This window comes from Ursus maritimus, unplaced genomic scaffold, assembly GCF_017311325.1.
Source record: "Ursus maritimus isolate PB19 unplaced genomic scaffold, ASM1731132v1 scaffold_16, whole genome shotgun sequence".
NCBI lineage: Eukaryota > Metazoa > Chordata > Mammalia > Carnivora > Ursidae > Ursus > Ursus maritimus.
The window spans coordinates 26,557,646-26,574,873 of record NW_024424008.1 but is presented as its reverse complement, the minus strand read 5'-3'; the positions used below and the strand labels follow the sequence as shown (position 1 = coordinate 26,574,873).

Here is a 17,228-nt window from a genome sequence, read left to right as displayed (position 1 = left end):
TCAAAACCATCCTTATCTCCCTCATAATTAGTCATGCTCTTGTTTATACATTAATTTATAGCACCTATCAGCATGTATTACATTTATAAATATTCTTGCATTTTGTTTGTCTTACTTTAAACTCTGCAAAGAATAAAGGGAATTTTTCATTTTATTTTCCCATTTTGGCCACAATTGCCAACAAGTAAGAGATATTTAATGTATGTTTATTGAATGAGTTATATAAATGGCAATCCTACTTTATTTTCACCCCATCTTACCTTATTATTTAACCATTATTAAAATTTATCATCCAACCAGGCTATGTTATATGTCAGCAAGTGTGCCAAATTTTAGCATATATTATATCATTGAATCTCCCACAACATCACTAACACTTCATATTTTTATATCCATTTTACATCATTTTGCATATTAGGGAAGAGATAATGGAATATTTTATTCAAAGTCGTACAGGCTTTCTAATAGCAAAGCCTGTGTTCTTAGCCTCAAAACCATATACTGCCTCATTAATAATAAATCCCATTAAGCTTCCAAAGATCAATTTTACACATCATTAACTTGGCTTGGATAAAGAAAATAATGACCTACAGGTGAAAGGTTTCATAAACTATTGAATAACAAAATTAAAATTTGAAATGATTGCATTTATTGATTAGAAAAGCAACTTTTGTCTTAAACTATTTAGTATTTTCTATAGACTTTGGACACATCACTTAGACATTTTGAGCCTTTGTTATACATTATTTCACAATATTTTGAGAATCAAATGAAATAATTGTAAACTTCAACTATCCATTACAATTGGTGTTATTATTATCACATGGGACTTTTTTTTCAGGAGATTTTTATATTAGACAAATCTGAGTTTGAATTCTGTCACATAGGACCTTAAGTTCTTCATGTTTATTCTACTCATCTATAAATAAACATAATGATAAATAGCACTTACCTCGTCAAGTTGTGAGGAGCAATTCAGTCACGGAAGTTGCAGTACATGTTAATTGGTACCTAGTTAATATATGTGAGATCCTATGCTTAATATTATTGTTATAATGTTATAAATATATATTTTTTTATTATTTGCTTTTACTCACATGATCTCAGAATTACTATCAAGCTAAATCATTCTTTACATATAGCACAAATTCAAATTTTTACATTGGGAAGCCATTTTATTTTTACATGACATACCCAAATTTATGGCTCTGTAGAATCACCTTGGCATGTTCCAGATGGTTTGGCATGTGAGAGGAAAGAATAGTGGGATATTATAATGAAAGCTACTATAATTCTGGTCATAATTGACTGTGGTTTGTACTATGATAGTTATAGTGAATATTGTGTTCCCCAGTCCCATCTTTATGCTATCAGATACATGAACACTTTACAAGTCCATATTCTTCGAGGTCCTAGCCAGATATGTTAGGCAAGAAAAAAGAAACACAAGGAATCCAGATGGGAAAGGAAAAAGTAAAACTATCCCTATTTGTTGATAACATGATTTTATGTATAAAAAATCATCAGGTATACATTAATCAACCATTAGAACTAATAAATGCAGGATCAACAGAGAAGCATGATCCAAGATCAATCATACACAAATTTCATTTCCATACACTTGAAATGAACAAATGTAAAATGTAATTAAGAAAAGAATTCCACCTACAACACACCAAAAATATAAAATATCTAGAATACGTTTAACAAAAGTACAAGATTTGTGTACTAAAAACAATAAAACATTGTTGAAAGAAATTAAAGACCTAAACACGGTAAAAACATCACATGTTCATGGATTGGAAGACTTGACATTGTTAAGACAGCTGTATCAGTCAAGTTCTCCAGAGAACAGAACCAATAGGAGATTTTATATACATACAAAAAATATATATATTTATATGTATATGTACATATAAATTTATATATATTTATATAGATTTACATATATGTGTATATATATACATATATACATAAAGAAATATATATATATAATTTCATTATAAAAGGATTTATTTTAAGGTATTAGCTTACCCAGCTATGGAGGCTGAGAGGTCTAATAATCTGCTCAACACAAGCTGGAGACCGAAGAAGGCCAACGGTGTAGTATGAAAGCTTGAGAGGTAGAAAGCCAGTGATATAGAGTCCAGTCTAAGTCAGAAGACCTGAGATTCAGGAGTTCTGAGGACAGAAGTTTTATGCCCAAACCCAACCAGTCAGAGAGAAAGATAGAATCCACCCTTTTTCTACCTTTTTGTTCTATTCAGATCCTCAGTGGACCAGATGATGCATGCCTGCATTGGGGAGTGCAATTCCCTATACTCAGTCTACCAATTAAAATGCTAGTCTCTTCCAGAAACACCCTCACATACTCAGAAATAATACTTAATCAGATATTTGGGCATCCCATGATCCAGTCAGGTTGACCTGTAAAATTAACTATCACAATGGCACCACTACCCAAAGTGATTTACAGATTCAAAACAATCTCTTTCAAAATTCCAGCTACCTCTTTTGAAGAAATTGACAAGCTGATTATAAAGTTCATATGAAATTATAAGGGACCCAAAATAGCCAAAATAGTCCTTACACAGAAGAACAATGTTGGAGGACTTCCAATTCCAACATTTACTACAAAGCTACAATAATCAAAATATTGTGGTATTGGCATGACGGCAGATATGTAAATTAATAGAACAGACTTGAGATCAGAAATAAATGGTTAATTGATTTTGGACAAGAGTAAGGGAAGCAAACCGTAAGAGACATAATCACAGGAAAGAAACTGAGGGTTGATGGAGGGGAAGAAGATGGAGGATGGGGTAACTGGGTGATGGACATTAAGGAGGGCACGTGATATAATGAGCACTGGGTATTATATAGGACTGATGAATCACCGAACTCTACCGCAGCAACTAATAATACACTATATATTAATTGAACTTAAATTAAAACAAAAAAACAAATAAAAATTTACAATTAAATAGAAAATTATACATTTAAAGAGCACTAGTAAGTGAAAAGTCAACCAAAGGAAAGAAATGAAATATATGTAAATAATATTTGCATATACAAGGAACTTGTATGTACAATTTATAAAGAATTCTAACAATTCAATAGTATTCAAAGAACCCAAATAAAAAGTAGGCAAAAGACACAAATACCTATTGTTCAAAGAAGATATATGAATGGCCAGTAAAGTGAAAATATGATCTATCTCACTACTGATTAGGAAAATGCAAATGAAAATCATAATGAGACACTACATCACACCCACTAGGATGTCTATAATTAAAAACAATAACCGGTGTTTTTTGGAATGTGGAAAATTTAGAATACTCATGCATTGCTGATGGGGATGTAAAATGCTTCAAACACTAGAAAATAGGTTGTGACTACCTCCAAATATAAATACATGTAACCCAGGAATTCCACTCCTAGATATATACTCATAAGAAATAATATCAAATGTACTGTATGGTGACTAACATAATATAATAAAAAATCATTATAAAAAAAAAAAAGAAAAAAAAAAGAAATAATATCAAATGGCCATGCAATAATGTGTACACTAATGTTCATGGCAGGATTATTCACAAGAACAAAAAGGTGAGAACAAACAAAATTTTCCCAACTGATGATTGGATATGCAGAATATGGTATCTTCACATGGTATAGATATAAAAATCATTACTAAATACAACATGCATAAATTTTGAATATATTATGCTAAGCTAAAGAAGTCAGTCACAATATGCTGCATATTTTATGATTCCATTCATATGAAAGGTCCAGAATAGGCACATCTGTCATCACATAAAGTAAATTAGTTTTGACTTATGACATAGTTGAGTGAGGAATAGATGTTATAAGGCTGCTAAAGGAAACAAGACTTCTATTTGGAGAGAGAACAATTTTCTAAAATTATATTGTTGTGATGGTTATACAACTTAGGATATACTAAAAATCTACTTACCGTACATGTTAAATGTAATTATATGGTATTTGAATTGTATCTCAGTAAATCTCTTTTAAAAACATTCAACAGATGTTTAATATTTTACATAAAACCTCAGTGATTTGCGGTTTCTTAAAAGCATTACTTCCACTTGCTGTGATTAAATATTTATATCAATATCTATATAATAAATTGCTAACAGTCAAATATTGTAAAAGAAATGTTTTCTTAATATTATTGAGAGAAAGGGTTGCAAAGAAGGAAGTTCAAATACCAGTTTAGAGTGACACATATATGCCATAATGTCTTCCAAAACTAACCAGTATGTGGTAGATCAACTCATTGAAAAAAAATAAAATAAGAAAGTATTTTTCATTGCTACTCAATAATGCACAGGTACCACTTCCATGAAACTCTTAATGGTGACACATTTCTATTTCAGTCTTGATGACCAAGGCAGCTAGTCTGAACTATATAAAACTTTACATTGTTCACATATATTAACAGACATCAAAAGGTACACATGAAAAAGTGACATTTAGTATATGAAAATATGTATCATTAAATAAAAAGGAAATAAAAAATCAAGATACATTTTTAAAGTCTAGGACTACCCTATCTTTTATCAATTTAATAATCTAAATGTTGAGAATAATATTGAAACATTTTATAACAATTTGATGTTGCTGTAGCATCCTAAGGATAGACTAAGTAGGACTTGTTGAAATTATGTAGTAAAGAGCACATGTTAGCTGCTTATTAGTCAATCACAGCAGACGTTTTGCAGTGTTTAATATTTTAATGTCGTTTTATCAACTGTAGCCCCAATGTGTGCAAAAAGTCTTTAGGGTTTAGGTTTTTTGTAGAAGTATGTACCGATAGTGCTTTTTTTCATGAGGAAAGCTTTGCTCCTCCTTTCTGCTCCATTTTTCTGCCTTCCTTAAAAAAAGGGGGGGGAAAAAAGAAAGAGAAAAGAAAAAGAAGGAAAAGCAAAAACAGCAACAGAATACTGTTCAGTAACAGAGTAATACTTGTGAATTATTTAAAGCTAATATATTTTAATTTTTCTTTTATTATGTGAGAGCTAATCTTACACACTTGTAGAGGTACATGCAGTGTACCAGTGGCTTTTTTAGGAAATAATTTATGTTGAAAATTTTGAACTACAAAAAGCTTTTGCAATTGAGGTTATGAAGAATAAGAAACCAGACTGTTCTTAATGTTTTAATGATACGAACCAGACATGCAGATTTGCTTCATTGTCTTTTGTATTTTTAATGATTCTTATACTTCCATATAAATAAGGGATATAATTTATTTTTTAATGACAGGTAAGATTTAAAAGGACCCCATAGTTAGAAAACAGAATTTCTCTAGATTTCTGTAGCTTCTGTCATAATTTTTAGCAATAATTATCAAATAGGTAGGTGATGATCTATGAAAATTCTCAATGAACACCTTATAAATTTGATAAAGTATTAAAAATTATATTTTCCACTAAGATGAAATCATAGAATTTTTAAATTTAAATTACATGTGCATTAAAAAAAAACATGAAAAATTTATAGATCCAAGATCCATTTCTTTCACTGGAAAGATAAACATTTAAATATAATTTACAAATTAAATAACTGGAAGTGGCTACTGACAAATGATTGAATACTAATTTTGAAAACACAGCATCATTTTCTTCTTTTGTGAATAAATTACATTAAATTTCTTCCTCCAATCCCATCAATATACATATGTAAGAATGATTTCTTCTCATTAAATGCCAGTAAAACAAAACATAGAATCAGTTTAGATATACATTATCCCTTCTGAATACCACTCTCATCAATCTACCCAAGATTAGATAGGTTAATGTACAAAAAGCAAATTCATCATTACATTAAACCACTTTAAATATTGACACACAACATTTGCTCAAAGTGTGTATATTCATTTAATATGATAAATCATTATTTCAGTTATAATTTGTGAATTGCAAAATAATGAAATGTTTCAAGTATCATAGTGATTCCCGCCATTAATTGCCTATGTGTGCTGTGCTCTTTCAAATAACAATATTTACAGTTTTCTGTTACCTAGTACTGACTATTTTTTAAAGTGCAATTTTCTCTTTGTAGAATTTTATAATAAAAAAATCTTCTTGTAATTTGTAAGTCTTCTGTTTTTTAACTGATGTTTTCCAGCAAGTAATTTTTTATATGTTATAAGAAAATGAAACAGACCGGAATTTTTTTAAAAAATGGCTGTTTATCACAGACATTTAAATAATAACCCATAAAGGGCACCTGCTCTGGCCCTCCTCTTGCCAAAGGCTTTCTTGTAAGATAAAGCAAAAATGTACCCACCAGAAACCCACAACCTCCTCTGCTAAACAAAAATCCCTAGAAATTGAGACCTTTGACTTCCCTACCAAAAAGTTCCCAGACCACTTCCAAATCCTCTGCTCGCCTCTTTTCTTGGTCTGAACTCACAAGGGCAAATCACAGACCTGATTTGTGCATCTCTTATTCTGAAAATGTTCAAAAGGCAGATGTTTCAGGGACTATTAAAAGAACTTGCATCTGTGGACTAGGGAGTCTATATATGTGTGAGAAAGGCTGCAATATACAAGCCAAGTTGATAAGGGAAGTAGGACAAGATATTGACCTGGTGTTCGGGCACAGAATTTTCTTCCTCTATGTTGCCATGTACCTGAAGAGAATCTGGCCATTCAGATCACTTAAAAAAATATATCTGTCAAGATAGAAGAATAGAGCTTATTTTATGTAACGGTTCATTAACTTAATTATAATTTTTGAATATTCAGACATATGAAATATGAGCCTTTATTTATACTTCTGCCCTAATTCAAGGAAATGTCAGGGTCAATCTGACAATCACCATTTATGGTCAGTATTCATCCATTCATGAAGCAGTTATTTATGAAGTTCCTATCATGTGTCAGACTTTAGGTTTTGAGAATATAGCAGTAAAACAAAACAAAAAATATACACTTTACAAACTTCGTTTTTCTGAAGAAAAATTGGACTAAATTTAATAAAGTTATACATGCTCATTTTAAATGTGATTGAGTTCTAAACATGGGGATCTATTTTAAATAATATCTTACATTTATACATATGATATGTAAAAACAATTGTATCAAAAATAGGAACATAAATGTCCATCAACAAGAGATTGACTCAATAAACACCAATATTGATAAGTGCAATACTATATAATACGAAACAATCAAATGAACTAGATATATAGATAGATAGATGATAGATAGAGGATAGATAATAGATAGATAGATAGAGATGTAGATATATATAAAACAAATGTTAGCAAAGATGTGGAGAAAAGAGACTCCTTGCACGTTGTCAGTAGCATTGGTATAACCAGTTTAAAAAAAAAAAAACACAACAGTATGAAGTTTCCTCAAAAAATTAAAAAATAGAACTATCATATGACCCAGCAATCCCGTTTCTGGGTATATATCCAAAAAAGAAAAATGAAATCAGTTTACATACTTATTCAGCAGAGTAGTTGAACAGATAATTATGATGATAGGATTTATGACAGATATAAGATTTTTTTCCTATACTAGAATGACAATGATGGTACAGTTCTGTTCTGATGACGGAAAGGTTATGTTCATAGTTCTAGAACAGTGTGGAAGAAACAAAGTTGAGTAGGTTAAAGAAAAATAATTCTAGGAGGCCAGATGAATTATCTGGGGGATTTAGAAGTCATCACTATGATGGAATTAAAATCTACCTACATTCATTATTTATTTTGACTCTCTGTCTATGTCTCTGTTTCTCTGTATCTCATTCCCATCCTTCTTTCTCTTTAATTGATTCTGTTTTAGAAAGATGAAGGGATAATAATTTGGAAAAAATGATACCAATATCTATGCAGCATCTATAGGAGAAGAGTATGCAAAGTAGTTTTAAGGACAAAGCTGTTTTCATGAAGACAAATAAATCTTTTAGTGAAAAAAATAAAATAAAATAAAATAAATAAAATAAAAATAAAAAATAGGGGATGCTAGATTATCTGTTTAGAATAGCAGAGTACTAACCAGCATTGGAAAAATTTAGATGGGCAGAAAGCAATGGTAGGATCTCTTGGGGTCCATAGCATAGAGGGATTATAGTATCCTCTTGTCTATGAGAGTTTTGGAAAAGGTAGGTAGTCACTTTTGCACAATATACACAGTAGAAATTTAAAATATATTGCCATGTTTAAAATATTTTTGTTTGTGTTATAAAGTCTTCGTTCCCTAAGTAGAGAATGGAAGTTTGTCTTGATCTCTCATAACTTTCATAGTTAATGCTATGGCATCTTGCAGTAAATAAGTGTTCAATAAAACTTATTACAGAAATATGTAACAGTTCAATGTTTTAGTAAGTATACTTGATAGACCATTCTTGGTGCTATTACAGAGCACTAATGTGTACTAACGTTAGTAATAAATTATAGTTTCAAAAAATTTCACAGATTTATGACTATTCTAATAGTTACTGATATGAACCACATTGATTCCAAATAAATTTAACTTAATGAAAATAAAGATAAAATACATTTAATTAAATGAAAATAAAATAACCACTTGAAATCTTTGCAAAATACAGAACATCAATATCTTAAATTAAAAAATATATATATATAGTTTAATGATTCATTTATTCATCCATTCAATTGTTTTTACAATAAATATTTATTGAGTGCCTGCTCAGTGTATACTAATAACTTAAATAGATTTCCAAGCAGATGTAAAATTGTATAACCAAAGAAGAGAGAAGGTAAGAAACCAAATTAGTGAATTCTTCAGTCTCTAACTCTGTGAGATTTAAGAGAGAGATGAATTTCTTATTTACAAATTTTTCCTTTCTAGAATACCCTTCCACACAACGGTTAAATCCATTGTACTTCTGATAAATTTTAAGCATGGTCTTTTAATGCGTTATGACAAATCAGAGCTTGGGGAACTCATTTCTGACATTATAAATGTCTGTTTTCAATGTAGTCCCCATCACAAGGCTGAACCAGTGCCCAATCCACTTCTATTCATTTCCAAAGTATTAATCTAAGTTTACTTTCTCATGGAAGTTGTTCACATAAGATTATTATTTTAATACTTCAGAATAATCTGGCATCTTTATTCCTTATTTTTATATGTCACATGGTTTGTACCCTGACATCAATCATGTTCTCCTTTGGCTGCAGTAAATTTATTTTAAAATTACATTTCAGATTCATTGAGGTCAGATGCCTTTGGCAGAAAGGTTTCCTTCCTCAGGTTTACAAAACTCAAAAATGGCTTGTAACATGATTTTTCTTTATGATATTTCAACAAAATCTGTCACACATTGTACAACAACTTCACATTCTTCATGGAAATTTTGCATTTATTACTCAATCTTAGATTTATCAAGGTTTATGATTAAATTGGAATGAATATTCATATATAGGTATGCAGCCAAATAGTTGAATGATTGCTTCATAAACCATATTTTCCTGATCACATGGAATATGTATGCTGTTTTGGCACTGTTAGGCTGTGATATTTATACCAATCTACATTTCAGAGACAAATGCATACAAGAACTCCAGGTGCAAATATTTTAATTTATTTTATCTACTGTACTAGTGAAATATAGTACCAAATATTTGGATAGAGTTTTAGAGGCCATTAAGACCACACTCTTATCTGACGCCTAAATCATCTTAGCAACATTGTGCCTATGCTTCTGTGATCATCCATTTTCCATTTAAATCTCTTTTAGGTAGAGAATTGATTACTGTTCCAAAGCAGAATTTTATGTTTCTGGACAGATCTACTAATATTAAAGATGGTCATGAACCTCTCCTGCTTATCCACTGGTTCTGATATAGGAATAACCAGTCTAATATTTTCTTTTTGTGCTACATCTATTTGAATTTCTGAAGCCAGTGGTCTTATAGCTCCTTAGATTCTTTTACATCACTTGTGTTTAGATACAAGAGAGGTGTCTGTCATGTTGATCACTCTCTCAGAATGAAAGGTAAATACAAAATATGTAATAGTATTAATGTACCATGTGTTCATTTCAGTTTCAAAAAGCCCTCTGTAACCCCACCCTTCTTTCCTTTACCTAAACTTTTTTCCTTTATATAAATTTTTAACGTTCATTTTTTCCTTGTATGATTGAAAACACATTTTTTGTTTGTTTGTTTGTTTGTTTGTTTTGGTTGGTTGGTTTCTTTTTAAAGGAGATATGTAAACACTTTTGATGGCAAAGACCCTATTTTATTTATGTTTGTATTTTGAGAGTGTCAGGATATGCTTTTCATATTAAAGATATCCCAATGACTGCCTTTTAAGTAATATTTATAAGTGCACTATAATCTCTATAAAATAAAATGATACCACCTTATTGAGCTTTGAGTTATTGGTCATAATCTATAATAACTATTTGATATTTTTCTAATTAAAATTTTTGGAAGATAAAAATAATATTTTACATTCCATCTCTGTTATGATTTATTTGTAGGAGAAAACCTCTGTTTAGTCTTATTTGGATGTACTGAAGCATATGAATTACCAGAAATTACCACTCTATTCTCATGAAAAAATAAGGATGCATATACAATGCCTTTTTTTAGATAATATGTTTCTGATTTGCCTGATAAAAAATCTGGTGGATTGAGTGGCTTTTTTCTATAATGGAAATAATAAAGTATTTTTGGATTTACATTACAAGCACTTGTGGGATATTGGCCTTCACTTATTCACATGTCACCCTTATAAATCCTGTAACATTTAATTACTACATTTTCTAATACTTTCTTAATACTCTTTTAAAACTGGATTTTTTTAAAAGATTCATTCTAAACTTTGGTGTTTATGAAATTATGTTTTCTATATCAGTTATATTTATTTTAATATGTGTTAGAGTGGATATATCATCATTACAAATTTTTAAAATGCACATCTGTATCACATAAAATAATCTCACATGTCACCATTGGTATTCATATGTAAGATAATGTGAAGAGGGATTATTTTTCTTGCCCTACAATTGTGTATTGTGGCCTAAACCTGAGAAAAATGAAGTTTTAAATGATTCCTTTTATAATGAAAGATATATAATAGGAGCTGCAAAATATTGGTTGCAGTCACCTCCCTTTATTACCATTCATGGGTGATTACACGCTGTCTGATAACCATAGCATTACTCAAACAAAAGCCTGAAAAAGAATCTTGAGTTGTGGCCCTTAAAGGGAGTACTCTGCACCAGCACCCCCTCCTCTTTGTCTATCTCAGGCTGGGGCAAATTAGGGAGAGTTCAAGAAAACTTCTTGTAGAGACTGCCAATGGTAGTAAAAATCAAAGATGAACATATTTTTTCTCACCTGGAATTTTTCGGGGACAGCTAATTTGGCTAATATCTAATACTTACTTGAGCAATATGAAAAGACATTTTTAAAAATGAAGAAAAAGTGTGGCAATGCAGTAGTTTATAAAATTATCTTTTGGCATAGAAATTATGTGTGTTATATATGTTAATTTTCCATTTGGACTTGAGCTATCTTGTTTGCAGCTGTGCAAGGAAACTAGAGAAAAGTGTACTGCCAGTGTCCTGACTCAGAGGATGCTGGAAAGTTTTGATACAAAGTCAGAATTCTAAAAATCACCCAACTGCTTTTTCCAAGAAAACTATTTCTATGTCTGCTACCTCGTCTGGTAACATTAACTAGAGAAGCAATACAATCAGCAATCAACTGAACTTTCAGTGAAAGACCCATGTATTTTCCTCTCACCTGCCTCCAAGCTTCCAATTCCAGAGGAGTTTATCTTAAAACTGTATGAAGTAGTACTAGACAAGAAGCAGATCAATTACAACACCTTCATTACAAGAGGGAAGGGAAGTGGAATAGAAAAACATATCACATCCTCTTCCTTACCTCAGATATTGAAAGAACAAGTTTGAGTAAGCAGAATGTGTATCTGTATGTGTCTTTGGCAGAGGCAAGTTTTAAGAATTAGATATGAATTTGGGGTAAAACTGAATGGGAAGAAATCAGAGAGGCAGACAAACCATGAGAGACTCTTGACTCCAGGAAACAAACAGGATTGTGGATAGAGAGCTGGGTGGGGGAATGGGGTAACTGGGAAATGGGCATTAAGGAGGGCACATGATGTGATGAGCACTGGGTGTTATATCCAACTAACAAATCATTGAACATTATATCAAAAACTAATGATGTACTATATATTGGCTAACTGAACTTAAATAAAAAATAAAATAAAATAAATAAAACTGGATGAAATTTTTTAAAGATTTTATTTATTTATTATTTATTTATTTATTTCAGAGAGAGAGCATGCGTGCGAGCAGGTGGGGGGAAGGGCAGAAGGGGGGAAAGAGGGACAAGCAGATATATATGTACACACATAGCACATCTTCTTTATCCATTCATCCGTCCATAGACATCTCAGCTCTTTCCTTATTTTGGCTGTTGTGGATGTTGCTGCTATAAGTGTTGAGGTGCAAGTGCTCCTTCAAATCACTATGTTTGTATCATTTGAATAAATGCCTAATCATGCAATTGCTATTTTTAACTTTTTGAGGAACCTCTATACTGTTTTCCAGAGTGGCTGCACCAGTTTGCCTCCAACCAACAGTGTAAGAGGGTTCCCCTTTCTCTGCATCCTCTCCAGTATCTGTTGTTTCCTGAGTTGTTAATTTTAGGCTTTCTGACTGGTGTGAGGTGGTATCTCATTGCTTTTGATTTGTATTTCCCAGATCCCAAGTGATGTTGAGCATTTTTTCATGTGTCTGTTGGCCATTTGTCTTCTTTGGAGAAATGTCTGTTCATGTTTTCTGCCCATTTCTTGACTGGATTTGGTTTTATTTTGTTTTTTGGATGTTGAGCTTGATAAGTTCATAAAAAACAACATCTATTGACAGAAGATCAAGGACCTCTACAAAAAGTACTGGTACATTCGCAAGATCAGGCCTGACTGAAACTGCTTCTACTGAGCTTTCGGGTTCTCCCACTTGGAAGCACTGCTGGATGACAGCAAGGAATTGCAGCGATTTAAGGCAGTGTCTGCCAAGAGCAGAGATGACCTGGTTGTCCCAGGGCTTCACCAAGTTCACAGTTGAGGATTTCCACAACAGTTTCATGCACCTGATCCAGCAGGTGGAGAAGTAGGCCTCCGTAGCCAACCTGCTGGCCTCCTTCAATGACCAGAGCACCTCAGACTACCAGGTGGTGTACCTGTGGCTGCTCACCTCAGGCTACCTGTAGCAGGAAAACAAGTTCTTCCAGCACTTCATGGAGGCGGGTGGGTGGGAGGGTCAAGGAGTTCTTTCAGCAAGAGGTGGAGCCCATGTGCAAGGAGAGTGACCACATTCACGTCATTGCACTGGTCTAGGACCTCAGTGTCTCCATCCAAGTGGAGTATGTGGACCAGGCCAAGGGCAGAACCACCAGCCCACACATCTTTCCCAAGGGCTCCAAACTCAAAGTGTACCTCCTCTGTCAGCCTGTACACTAGGATATCCTCTACAAATAGGGCTGTCCCTGCCCACCACTGTCCTGCCTGCCCTCCCTTCTTCCAGGCACTAGACATGTAGAGTTTTTTTGTGGTTATAGATGGTTATATTTCACTCACCAATCTTTCCCCCACATGCAACCTTCCACATTTTTTTAAAGGGGCTGCTGGTGGTGAAAAATAAATAAATAAATTAGCCTTGGTGGAATAGTTGCATAGATGCAGTGGTAGTAACAGCTCTCGCCCTCCACTCCACTCTCTAGGTTTGTCTGCTAAGACATTTGCAAATATCTTCTATCAACCATTCCATAGGTTGACTTTTAGTTTTGATGATTATTTCTTTTGGTGTACAAAAGCTTTGTATCCTGATAAAGTCCCAATAGTTCATTTTTGCTTTGTTTCCTTTGCTTTGGAGACTGTATAGCAAGAAGATGCTGTGGCCCAGGTCACAGAAGTTGCTGCCTGTATTCTCCTCTAGGATTTTGATGGATTCCTGTCTCCCATTTAGGTCTTTCATCCATTTTGAGTCTATTTTTGTGTATGGTGTAAGAAGATGGTCCACTTTCATTCTTCTGCATGTGGCTGTCCAATTTTCCCAACATCATTTATTGAAGAGATTGTCTTTTTTCCATTGGATATTCTTTCCTACTTTGTTGAAGATTAGTTGACCATAGAGTGAGGGTCTATTTCTGGGTTCTCTATTCTCCATTGATCTATGTGTCTGTTTTTGTGCCAGTACCATATTGTCTTGATGATTATAGCTTCATAATAGAACTTGAAGTCCAGAAATTGTGATGCCTCCAGCTTTGGTTTTCTTTTTAAACCTTCCTTTGGCTACTCAGGATCTTTTCTAGTTCCATACAAGTTTTAGGATTACCTGTTCCACCCCTGTGAAAAATGTGGATGGTATTTTGATAGTGATTGAATTGAACATGTAGATTGTGTTTGGTAGCATAGACATTTTAACAGTATTTGTTCTTCCAATCCATGAGAATGGAACATTTTTCCATTTCTTTGTGTCTTCCTCAATTTCTTTCAAGTGTTCTATAGTTATCAGAGTACAGATCCTTTACCTCTTTGGTTAGATTTATTCCCAGGCATCTTATGGGTTTTGGCGCAATTGTAAATGGAATTTATTGCTTAATTTCTCTTTCTTCAGTCACATTGTTAATGTATAGAGCTATGACTGATTTCTGTGTGTTGATTTTATATCCTGCCATGTTGCTGAATTGCTATGTAAGTTCTAGCAATTTTGGCGTGCAGTCTTTCGGGTTTTCCACATAAGAGATCATGTCATCTGTGAAGAGTGAGAGTTTGACTTTTTTGCTGATTCAGATGCCTTTTATTTCTTTTTGTTGTCTGATTGCTGAGACTAGGATTTCCAGTACTATGTTGATAAACAGTGGTGAGAGAGAGACTGACTTTAGAGTAAAAGCTCTCAGTTCTTTTCCTGTTGATATCTGCTATGGGGCTTTTGCATATGGCTTTTACGATATTGAGGTATGTATCCTCTATCCTTACATGGTGGAGGGTTTTTATGAAGAAAGGATGTTGTATTTTGTCAAATGTTTTTTCTGCATCTATTGAGAGGATCACATGGTACTTGTGCTTTCTTCTATTAACGTGTAGTATCTCATTGATTGACTTGCAGATATTGAACCAACTTTGCAGCCCAGGAATAAATCCTTCTTGGTTGTGGTGAATAATCCTTTTAATGTACTATTGGATCCTATTGGCTAGTATTTTGGTGAGAATTTTGGCATCCGTGTTCATCAGGGATATTGGTCTGTAATTCTTTTTAGTGGGGTCTTTGTCTGGTTTTGGGATTGAGGTGATGCTGACCTCATAGAATGAATTTGGAATTTTTCTTCCATTTCTATTTTTTGGAACATTTTGAGAAGAATAGGTATTAATTCTTCTTTCAATGTTTGATAGAATTCCCCTGGGAAGACACTTGGCCCTGGACTCTTTGTGTTGGGAGATTTTTGGTTACTGTTTCAATTTCTTTGCTTGTTATGGGTCTATTCAGGTTTTCTATTTCTTCCTGTTTCAGATTTGGTAGTTGAAATGTTTCTAGGAATTTATTCATTTCTTCCAGATTGCCTAATTTGTTTACATATAATTTCTTATAATATTCTCTTATACTTGTTTGTATTTCTTCAGTGTTGGTTGTGTTTTCATAAGTGTTTCATCACTTATGACTTTATTTATTTGGGTCCTTTCTCTTTTCTTTTTGATAAGTTTGGCTAGGGTTTTATGTTTTATTAATTCTTTCAAAGAACCAGCTCCTAGTTTTGTTTATCTGTTTCACTGTTTGGTTTTTTTGTTTTGTTTTGTTTTGTTTTAATATCTATATCATTGATTTCCACTCTAATCTTTATTATTTCTCTTCTCCTGCTGGTTTTAGGCTTTATTTAGTGTTCTTTTTCCAGCTCCTTAAGGTGTAAGTTTAGGTTGTATATTTTAGGCTTTTCTTCTTTCTTGAAGAAGGCGTGTAATGTGTTTTCATTTTCATTTACCTCCATGTATTTTTAAAATTCTTTAATTTCCTGGTTGACCCATTCCTTCTTTTGTAGGATATTCCTCAACCTCCATGTATTTGTGGTCCTTCCAAATTTCTTATTGTGTTTGACTTCAAGTTTCATAGCTTTGTGGTCTAAAAATATGCATGGTATGATCTCAATTTTTTTGAACTGGCTGAGACCTGATTTATGATCCAGTATGTGATTTATCCTGGAGAATGTTCCATGTGCACTCGAGAAGAATGTGTATTTTGTTGCTTTAAGATGGAATGCACTGAATATATCCATGAAGTCCATCTAGTCCAGTGTGTCACTCAAAGCCCTTGTTTCTTTGTTGATCTTCTGCTTAGGTGATCTGTCCATTGCTGTGAGTGGGATATTAAAGTCTCTTACTATCCTTGCATTATTATCAATGAGTTTCTTTAATTTTGTTATTAATCGGTTTTTATATTTGGCTGCTCCCATGTTAGGGGCATAAATATTTACAATTGTTTAGATCTTCTTGTTGGATAGACCCTTTTATTATGATATAGTGTTCTTCTTCATCTCTTATTACAGTCTTTGGTTTAAAATCTAGTTTGTCTAATATAAGGGTGGCTACTCCAGCTTTCTTTTGATGTCCATTAGCATGATAAATTGTTCTCCACTCCCTCACTTTAAATCTGGAGGTGTCTTTGGGTCTAAAATGAGTCTCTTCTAAGTAGCATATCAATGGGTCTCTTCTTTTCATCCATTCTTATACCCTATGTCTTTTGATTGAAGCATTTAGTCCATTTAAATTCAAAGTAATTATTGAAAGATATGAATTTAGTGCCATTGTATTACCTGTAAAGTCTCTGTTCCTGTAGATTATCTCTGTTCCTTTCTGGTTTATGTTACTTTTTGGTTGTCTCTCTGCTCAAAGGATCCCCTTAAATATTTCTTTAAGGGCTGGTTTAGTGTTCACATATTCCTCTAGTTTTTGTTTGTCCTGGAAACTCTCTCCATCTATTGTGAAAGACAGCCTTGCTAGATAAAGTATATTGGCTGCATATTTTTCCCATTTAACACATTGACTATGTCATGCCAGTCCTTTTTGGCCTGCCAAGCCTCTGTGGACAGGTCTGCTGCCAGCTTTATGTTTACACTTCTAGGTTAAGGACTTCTTGTCCTGAGGTGCTTTCAGGATTTTCTCTTTATATTTGTAATTTCAAGCTTCACTATA

The 17,228-nt window shown here is 32.9% G+C and overlaps 1 pseudogene; it reads left to right on the top strand.

Moving 5' to 3' along the window:
- The first annotated feature begins 7,569 nt into the window (after positions 1-7,569).
- Positions 7,570-13,523, top strand: LOC103660775 (annotated as a pseudogene).
- The last annotated feature ends 3,705 nt before the right edge of the window (positions 13,524-17,228 follow it).